This window comes from Marmota marmota, unplaced genomic scaffold, assembly GCF_001458135.2.
Source record: "Marmota marmota marmota unplaced genomic scaffold, marMar, whole genome shotgun sequence".
Lineage (NCBI taxonomy): Eukaryota > Metazoa > Chordata > Mammalia > Rodentia > Sciuridae > Marmota > Marmota marmota.
The window spans coordinates 1311787-1321402 of record NW_025999962.1 but is presented as its reverse complement, the minus strand read 5'-3'; the positions used below and the strand labels follow the sequence as shown (position 1 = coordinate 1321402).

Genomic DNA, 9616 nt, shown 5'->3' with positions numbered 1-9616 from the left:
TGGTGCAATACCATTCTGTTTTGGTTACTATTGCTCCGTAATATAGTTTAAGGTCTGGTATAGTTACGCCACCTGCTTCACTCTTCTTGCTAAGGATTGCATTGGTTATTCAGGGTCCCTTATTTTTCCAGATGAACTCATGACTGCCTTTTCTGTTTCTATGAGGAATGTCATTGGGATTTTGATTGGAATTGCCTTAAACCTGTATAGTGCTTTTGGTAGTATGGTCATTTTGACAATGTTAATTCTGCCTATCCGATAACCAGGAAGATCTTTCCATCTCGAAGATGGAAAAGACTTCTTTAATTTCTTTCTTTTGTGTTCTGTAATTTTCATTGTAGAGGACTTTCACCTCTTTTGTTGATTCCCAAGTATTTTTTAAGCTACTGTAATTGGAGTAGTTTTCCTGTTTTTCTTTCAGAGGATTTGTCACTGATGTACAGAAATGCCTTTGCTTTATGGGTATTGATTTTATATCCTGATACTTTGATAAATTCACTTATTAGTTCTAGAAGATTTCTGGTGGAATTTTTTGGATCCTCTAGGTATAGAAGAATCATGTCATCAACAAATAGTGATAGCTTGAGTTCTTCTTTTCCTATCCATATGCCTTTAATTTCTTTCATCTGTCTAATTGTTCTGGCTAGAGTTTCAAGAACTATGTTAAATAGAAGTGGCGAATGTGGGCATCCCTGTCTTATTCCAGTACTTTTACCCCAACCTTTCACCTTCAGTCTGTGGATGTCTTTTCCTATGAGATGAGTCTCTGGGGGGCAGCATATTGTTGTGGTTTTTTTTTAATCCAATCTGCCAGTCTATATCTTTTTTGTTTGTTTGTTCTTTTTTAGTTCATTTTTAAATTTGTTTTAATTAGTTATATATGAGAGTAGAATGCATTTATGCACTTTGTTATATCATACAAAATGGGACATCAGACGGGACATAATTTCTTTTTTCTGAGTTTACATGTTGTAGAATCATGTTGGCCATGCAGTCACATATATACATAAAGTAATAATATCCGTTTCATTCCACCATCTTTCCTATCCCTACATTCCCTCCCCCCCCTTTACTTCCCTGTACCTAATCTAAGGTAATGTTATTCTTCTCTAGTGCCCCCCCGCCTTATTGTGAATTAGCATCTGCATATTAGAGAAAACATTCAGCCTTTGGTTTTTTGGTATTGGCTTATTTTGCTTAGCATGATATTCTCCAGCTCCATCCATTTACTGGCAAATGCCATAATTTCTCTATTCTTTAAAGCTGAGTAATAGTTCATTGAGTATATATACCACATTTTCTTTATCCATTCATCTGTTGAAGTACATCTAGGTTGGTTCCATAGTTTAGCTATTGTGAATTGAGCTGCTATAAACATTAATGTGGCTGTGTCCCTGTAGTATGCTGATTTGAAGTCTTTTGGGTGTAAACCGAGGAGTGATAACAGGGTCAATTTTTGTGGTTCCATGGTGGCTCCATTCCATGTATTCTGAGGAATCTCCATACTGCTTTCCACAGCGGTTGCACCAATTTGCAGTCCCACCAGCAATGTATGAGTGTCAGTCTATGTCTGTTGATTGGTGAGTTTAAGCCATTAACATTTATGGTTATTATTGAGACATGATTTGTATTCCAAGTCATTTTTGTTTATTTTTTGTAATTTAACTTGTCTTGGGTTTCTCTTTTGATTGATTTTTCCTTCAATGTAATAATTCAGTTTGCTAATTTTCATTGTTGTTTTTGATTTCTTCCTCATGTAATATTTTGCTGAGGATGTTCTGTAGTGCAGGCTTTCTAGTTGTAAATTCCTATAACTTTTGTTTTGATGTCAAAAAAAGAACCTCTTAAAGACACATCATAATCAAAATGCCTAACCTAAAAAATAAGGAAAATATACAAAAAGCTCTAAGAGGAAAACATCAAGTCTCATTTAGATGCAAACCAATAAGGATCACTTCTGACCTCTCAACCCAGACATTAAAATAAAGGAGGATCTGGAATGAGCTATCCCAAGATCTAAAAGAAAATGATTACCAGACAAGATTGCCATAGCTAGCAAAGATATCTCTGAGAACCAATGAAAAGTTAAAAAAAAATCATGACAAAGATAAATTAAAAGAATTATGACTACTAAGCCAGCACTAGAAAGAATACTTTCCAATAAGTTATAAAGAATAACCCAAATCAGAGGCTATGGATATAGCTCAGTTGGTAGAGTTCTTGCCTCACATGTACAAGGCCCTGGTTTCAATCCCTAACACCACCACACACACACAAAAAGAATAACCCAAATCAAATCCCAAAGCTCCCAAATAGGTGAAGATCACTATAGGAGCAACCAAATATGTGAAAATCAAGACAATTAAATATAGCAAGCAAAAAGTGGCAGGAAACTGCAAACACATATCCATAATAACACTAAATTGTAAATGGTCTCAACTCCCCAACTAAAACACATATACTAGCAGACTGTAACTAAAAACAAGTTTCAACTATACACTGTTTGCAAGAGACTCATCTCATAGGCAAAGACACCCACAGATTAAAGGTAAAATGAAGGAAAAAAATATTCCACACAAATGGAGAATGAAGACAAGCAGGAGTAGCTATTCTTGTCTCTAGCCCCTCCCCCCCAAAATTCAAGCAAAAGTTAATCAGAAGAAACAAATAAAGCCACTATGTTGGTAAAGGGGACTATCCAACAAAAAGATGTGACAGTAAATAATATGCTTCAAATGTCAGTGCATCTAATTATGTTTAAAATTATCAACAGATACATCATCCCAACATAAAATCAATAAAATATTACTGAGTTAAATAATACTATAAATAAAATAGACCTGATAGACATCTATAAAATATTTCAGCCCAAAATAGCTCAATTTACCTTTTTGACAGCAGCTGACAGAACCTCTTCCCAAATAGACCATATGTAGTTCATAATGTAAATCTTACTAAATAAAAATATTGTATAATCCTGTGGATCCTAATGGATCAAAATGGAATGAAACTAGAAATCAACAGCAAGAAAAACAATAGAAACCACAAAAACAAATGGATATTGAATAATACTCTTTAAATAAGGCATAGAACATAGAATAAATAAGAGAAGGATCAAGAAATTATTAGGAATAAATAAGAATAGATACAATGTATCAAAATCTTTGGGACACTAAAAAAGCAGCTCTAAGAGGAGAATTCATATCGCTGGGTGCCTACATTTGAAAAATAGATCCAAAATAAATGAGCTTATGCTCCACCTCAAGGCCTCAGAAAAGGAAGGACAAACTGATTCCAAAATCAGAAGATAGAAAATTAAAAAGAACAGAACTGAAATTAATGAAATTGAAAATTAAAAATTACACAGGATCAATGCAATAAAATTGGTTCTTTTAAAAAATAAAAAGATTAGTAAACCTTTAGCCAAACTAACCAAAAGAATGAGCAAGAAGTTGCAGATAAATAAAATCAGGGATAAAAAGGAGTATGTCACTACCGACACTCTGATTCCAGAGGACCACAAGAGATTATTTTGAGGGGCTGCAGCTGTGCTCAGTGGTAGAGCACTCGCCTAGGGTGGGTGAGGCACTGGGTTCCATCCTCAGCACCACATAAAGAAAATAAATAAAGGTATTGTCCATCTACAACTAAAAACATTTTTTTAAAAGAAATTATCTTGAAAATGTATACTCCAATAAACTGGATAGTTTTAAAGATATTGGCAGATTTCTAGACACATGTGACTTGCCCATACTGAACCAGGAAGACACAGAAAGCCTAAACAGACCAGTATCAAGTAATGAAATTAAAACATCCCTGATAAGGTTTTCAACAAAGGAAAGCCCAGGGCCTGAGGGATTCTCAGCTGGGTTCTGCCAGACCTTCAAAGGAAATCTAACAATAGTCTTTCTCAAATTATTCAAGGAAATTGAAAGGGAAGGGACTCTCCCAAACACATTCCATGAAGCCAGCATAACCCTGACACCAAACTGCTCAAGGACCCGTCCAGAAAGAAAACTGCAGACCAATACCCCTGAGAAACCTAGGTGCAAAAATCCTTAATAAAATAAAGCAAATCCACTGGAAAACACATGAAGAAGATAGTATAGCATGATCAAGTAGGTTTCATCCCAGAGATGCGAGGTTGGTTCAACATATGGAAATTGACAAATGTGATTCACCACTTAATAGAACTGAGAACAAGAATCATATGTTCATCTCAATAGATGCAGAAAATGCCTTTGATAAAATCCAGCACACATTCAAGTTAAAAATGCTGAAGAAACAAGACCCCAAGGGATTTACCTCAACACTGTAAAGGGTATATATGACAGACCCAGAGCCAACATAATACTGAATGGAGGAAAAAAAAGGAACATAGTCATTCTAAAATCAGAACAAGACAAAGATATCTACTCTCACCATTCCCAGTCAGCATAATTCTTAAAACTGGATCCAGAGCAGTCAGGCAAGAGATGAAAATTAGAGACACAAATAGGAAAAGAAGATGCTAAATTATCTTGGTTTGCTTAGGATATGATTCTATATCTAGAAGACCTAGAACACTGTCCTGGAAGACCTAGACGTCACAGCTGAATTTAGCAGGATGTAAGACCAACATTCATAAATCCCCAGATTGGTTTTTATTTTTTTGCAGGGGGAGGTGTACCAGGGATTGAACTCAGGGCCACTTGGTCACTGAGCCACATCCCAGCCCTGTTTTATATTTTATTTAGAGACAGGGTCTCACTGTGTTGCTTAGCACCTTGCTTTTGCTGAGGCTGGCTTTGAACTCACGATCCTCCTGCCTCAGTCCCCCAAGCTGCTGGGATCACAAGCCTCTGCCTCTGAGCCTGGCTATAAATTCCCTAGATTTCTGATCCTCCAACAGTGATTCTGCTGAGAAAGAAATCAGGAAAACTATCCCATCCACATTAATCTCAATATATAATAAAACAAAACACTTGAAAATTAACCTAACCAAGGAGGTGAAAGATCTCCACAATGACAATTATAGGACACTGAAGAAAGAAGTTGAAGAAGACCTTAGAAGATGAAAAGGTCGCCCACGTTCTTGGATAGGTGGAATTAATATTGTCAAAACGGTCGTAACAGTCATAGTGTCAAAATTAATATACAGATTCAATGCAATCCCCATCAAAATACCAATTAAATTCTTCAAAGAGCTAGAAAAGAGTCCTTAAATTCACTTGGAAGAATAAGAGATCCAGAATAGCCCAAGCAATCCTCACCAAGAAGAGCAACGCAGGAGACCTGACATTGATAAAGGTGACAGAAATATTCGTGGAAGAAAGACAGCCTTTCAAACAAATGATGCTGGGAAAACTGGAAATCCACGAGTAGAAGAATAAAACTAGATCCCTCTCTCTCACACTGTCACAAAAATCAAATCAAAATGGACCAAAGACTTAGGAGTATGACCAGAAAACTTGCAGCTACTAGAAGAAAACAGTCAACACTGCATCACATAGGCACTGACTTCCTCAATGAGCTTCCTAAAGATAAAGAGATAAAACCAAGAACCAGTAAGTAAGATGCATCAAATTAAAAATCTTCTCCAAAGAAAATGAAACAAGAACATGGAGACAAGAGTCTGCAGAACTGGAGAAGGTGCTTCATGCTATTACTCAAACAAGGGGTTAACATCCAGAATAAATAACTCAAAAACCTTAACACCACTACCATCACCAACACCAAGAAAACAAATAGCCAATCAATAAATGGGCAAAAGAACTAAACAGACATTTCTTAAAAAAAAGAAAAGGAAGAAAAAAGAAAAGAAAAGAAAAATAAAAAATATAAATAGCCAACAAATGCATGTAAAAATGTTCAGCACCTCTAGCAATCAGGGACATGCAAATCAAAAAGTTACACTAAGATTTCATCTCATTCCAGTCAGAATGGTAATTATCAAGAATACAAATAATAATGAATGCTGGTGAGGAAGTGGGGGAAAGGTAGACTCATACATTGTTGATGGGGCTGCAAATTAGTGCAGACACTCTGAAACCAGACATTTCCAGATTTTGAGACACCTCAAAAACTAGGACAGGAGCCACCATATAACCAGCTATCCCACTGCTTGGTATTTATCCAAAATAACTAAAATCAGTACCATAGTGAAGCATCCACCTTAATGTTAATAAGAGCACAACTTACAATAGCCAAGTTATGGAGTCACCAAGGTGCCTTTAAACAGATGAATGGATCAAGAAAATGTGGTACACACACACAATGGAGTTTTACTCAGCCATAAAGAAGAATGAACTTGGGCAAGTAGGACTTCAACACGGCCGGCCGAGGTTCTGGCGGTGGCTGCGTCCGGCAGGGGCGGGCAGAGTTGGAAGTGGTGGCGTTCGCTTTCCCTAGGGGCGTCAGAGCTTAGCGGGGACTGAGCCTGGGAGATCAGCTGGCGCCAGCTCCTTTAGGTTTTTGGGACAAGGCGGCGGCAGCAGTGTTCAGGTTCTAAATAGCTTCTAAGAAGTTGGGTGAGATTTTCATGTATGACTTCTCCCTGGAAAAGAAAACCATTGAGTGGGCTGAAGATCTAAAGAAAATCCAAGAAGCCCAACAGGAAGCAGAATGCAAAGCCGAGGAAGCAGAAGCTAAAGTGAATTCTAAGAGTGGCCCAGAGGGTGACAGCAAAACAGTGTCTCCAAGACTCACAGCACAGCCACAGTGCCACCTCCTATTAACCCTATCCTTGCCAGCCTACAGCACAGCGGCATCCTCACTCCAACTCGGTCAGCAGTAGCGCCACGAAACAGAAAGTTCTCAGCCCACCCCACACAAAGGCAGACTTCAATCCTGCTGATTTCGAGTGTGAAGAAGACCCATTTGATAATCTGGAGTTGAAAACCATTGATGAGAAGGAGGAGCTGAGAAATACTCTGGTAGGGACCACTGGACCCCTATGGCTCAGTTACTGGACCACAACTTGCCCAGAGGAGGCTCTGGGTCCGTGTTACAGGATGAGGAGGTCTTGGCATCCTTGGAGCCGGCCACCCTAGATTCAAGCCTCTTCATACACCCAACGGCTTTATAACCTTACCACATTGGGCAACTGTGAAAAGATGTCGCTGTCTTCCAAGTGTCCCTGCTCCCTATCCCTGCAGTAAGCAATATCAAATCTCTGTCCTTCTGAAACTTGACTCTGATGACAGCAATCAGAAGACAGTCAAGCTGGCAAGCCCTTTCCATAGCAAATCCTGCCTCCGCAGTGGCATGTTCCGGAATTCCCTAAAGCCTTCCACCCAAAGCAGTGCCAGTGAGCTCAATGGCTTTGAACTTGGACAGTGGCACAGAGGTGCCAACCCTGACGTCCTCTCAGATGCCTTCCCTGTCTGTCTTGTCTTGAGAAGGAGTGAAGGTGTGAAGGAGGTGTGAAGAGTCATCACCTCCAAATACAGGCCCCACAGTTACCCCTCCGGATTTCTCAGTGTCACAAGTGCCCAACATGCCCAGCTGTCCCCAGGCCGACTCTGAACTGCAAACACTCTCCAAGTGAGCGGCAGTGTGTGGAGACGTGGTTAACATGGGCTACTCATGTGAGCGTGGCCTGAGAGCCATGAAGAAGAAGGGAGAGGATATCGAGCAGATGCTCGACTACCTCTCTGCACATGGTCAGCTTTTTAAGAAGGGCTTTGACCCTCTCTTAGTGGAAGAGGCTCTGGAAATGCACCAGTGTTTAGAAGAAAAGATGAAGTTTCTTCAGTTAATGAGCAAATTTAAGGAAACTGGCTTTGAACTGAAAGACATTAAGGAAGTTTTGCTATTACACAACAATGACCAGGACAATGCTTTCGAAGACGTCATGGCTCGGGCTGGAGCCAGCTGAGACCAGGCCCTGCCCAGGCCCTGTCATGGAACCCCCCCTTCTCCAGAGGCCCTGCAGAGCCCACATGTGGGGAAGAAGGGGCACACTTCTGGATTTTCTTTTGGGGATTAGAAGATCAGGTGTGGAGGCTGTGCTTGCCAGTCTCCGTGAGCCTAGGCTCTGAGCTGGGGAGAAAATGGGGAAGATTTGGGCATATGGATGCCCCAGACTTGTCCTGGCTCCTCATATTAAATGTATTTGTATTTGAGAAATGTCCTTCCCACCTTGACCCTCCAGAGGGTCTACATCCTCAGTAGAAACCTGGTCTAGCTGGGAGGGCTAGACTCAGTGCTGCTTTGGGGTTCCATGCCTCCCCCACTACCTGCACTGGTGGACTGGACTCTAATCCAAGGTGAGTGCGGGAAGGTTCTTCCAGGGTTCTGTTCTTTCTCCCTTTTAATGAAGCCGTGGGTCACACTGGTTCTGGAATGTCTCTAGGTGCCAAGAAAGCACTTTCCCATGGGCCCAGTTTGCCTCTCGGCCAGGAGTCACCATGCTCCCCTGTCCAGCCTGTTTCTTTCAGCTTGGCTTGGACCACAGTCCTCTGCTGCCCAAGGTCCTAGAGCCCTGCTCTAGGAAACCCGTTGTCAGTCAGAGTGGTCATCGGCCCCTTCCCAGCACACTGAATGGGCACAACTGGGTGGCCTCGCACTGACCCTCCCGGCTGTCCTCGAGCAGCCCCTTCCTCCAGCCCTGCTTCAGGATGACCCAGGAATACACCTGGGTTTAGAAATCATCTCTTTGGTTTCTTTTGTGTTACGTTGAACATCATCATAGATCTAAATACAAAGGATACACAGCCTCAGTGAATCTAAAATAATTGGCTATGGGCTGGGGATGTGGCTCAAGCGGTAGCGCGCTCGCCTGGCATGCGTGCGGCCCGGGTTCGATCCTCAGCACCACATACAAACAAAGATGTTGTGTCCGCCGAAAACTAAAAAATAAATATTAAAAAATTCTCTCTCTCTCTCTCCCTCCCTCCCTCTCTCACTCTATCTTTAAAAAAAAAATAAATAAAATAAAATAAAATAATTGGCTATTTTGATTCTTCAGAGAGAACTAATGATAAATGTCTAAAAGGTAAGAAAAAAAAGAAGAAGAAGAACGAACTTATGGAACTGGCTGTAAATGGATGGAACTGGAGTGAAATATGCCAGACTTGGAAAGTCAACGGTTGAATGTCTTAATCTCATGCAGAAGATTGAGAGAAATGGGGGGAAAAGGGAAATGTGGGATATCATAAAGGGATAATCAGTGAAGTAGAAGAAGGAGACCAAGAGGGAGGGAAGGGGGACAGAAAAGGGGAGGAAATCAGGAAGGCATTTAACAAAACTATGCTATGTGCATGCATAAATGCTCCAGCGAATGCCACCTTCATGTATATGTAAAAAGCTCCAATCAAAAATAAATAAATAAACCAGTGGGATTCAGACCAGTACACAGGGGAGGGAAAGTGGAGGAGAGGAGGGAAGGGAAGGGGGACAGGGACCGAAGGGAAGTCCATCAATTCCATGCATATGTGACGCTGTCAAAATGAGCTCAACTGTTATGTATAACTACAATGCACAGAATTAGAAAAAAACCATTATAGTTTTGACTCTAAAAGCTAAATAAGAAGACCACATTTGCAAAGTTTTATACTGTTGGGTTGGGCAGAGAGCTCCTAGACATTACATCAAAATAGGATCCATGGAAGGAAAAAAAGACATATTGCACTTC

The 9616-nt window shown here is 40.5% G+C and overlaps 1 pseudogene; it reads left to right on the top strand.

Moving 5' to 3' along the window:
- The first annotated feature begins 6404 nt into the window (after positions 1–6404).
- On the top strand, positions 6405–7883 carry LOC107155775 (annotated as a pseudogene).
- Positions 7884–9616: the final 1733 nt, after the last annotated feature.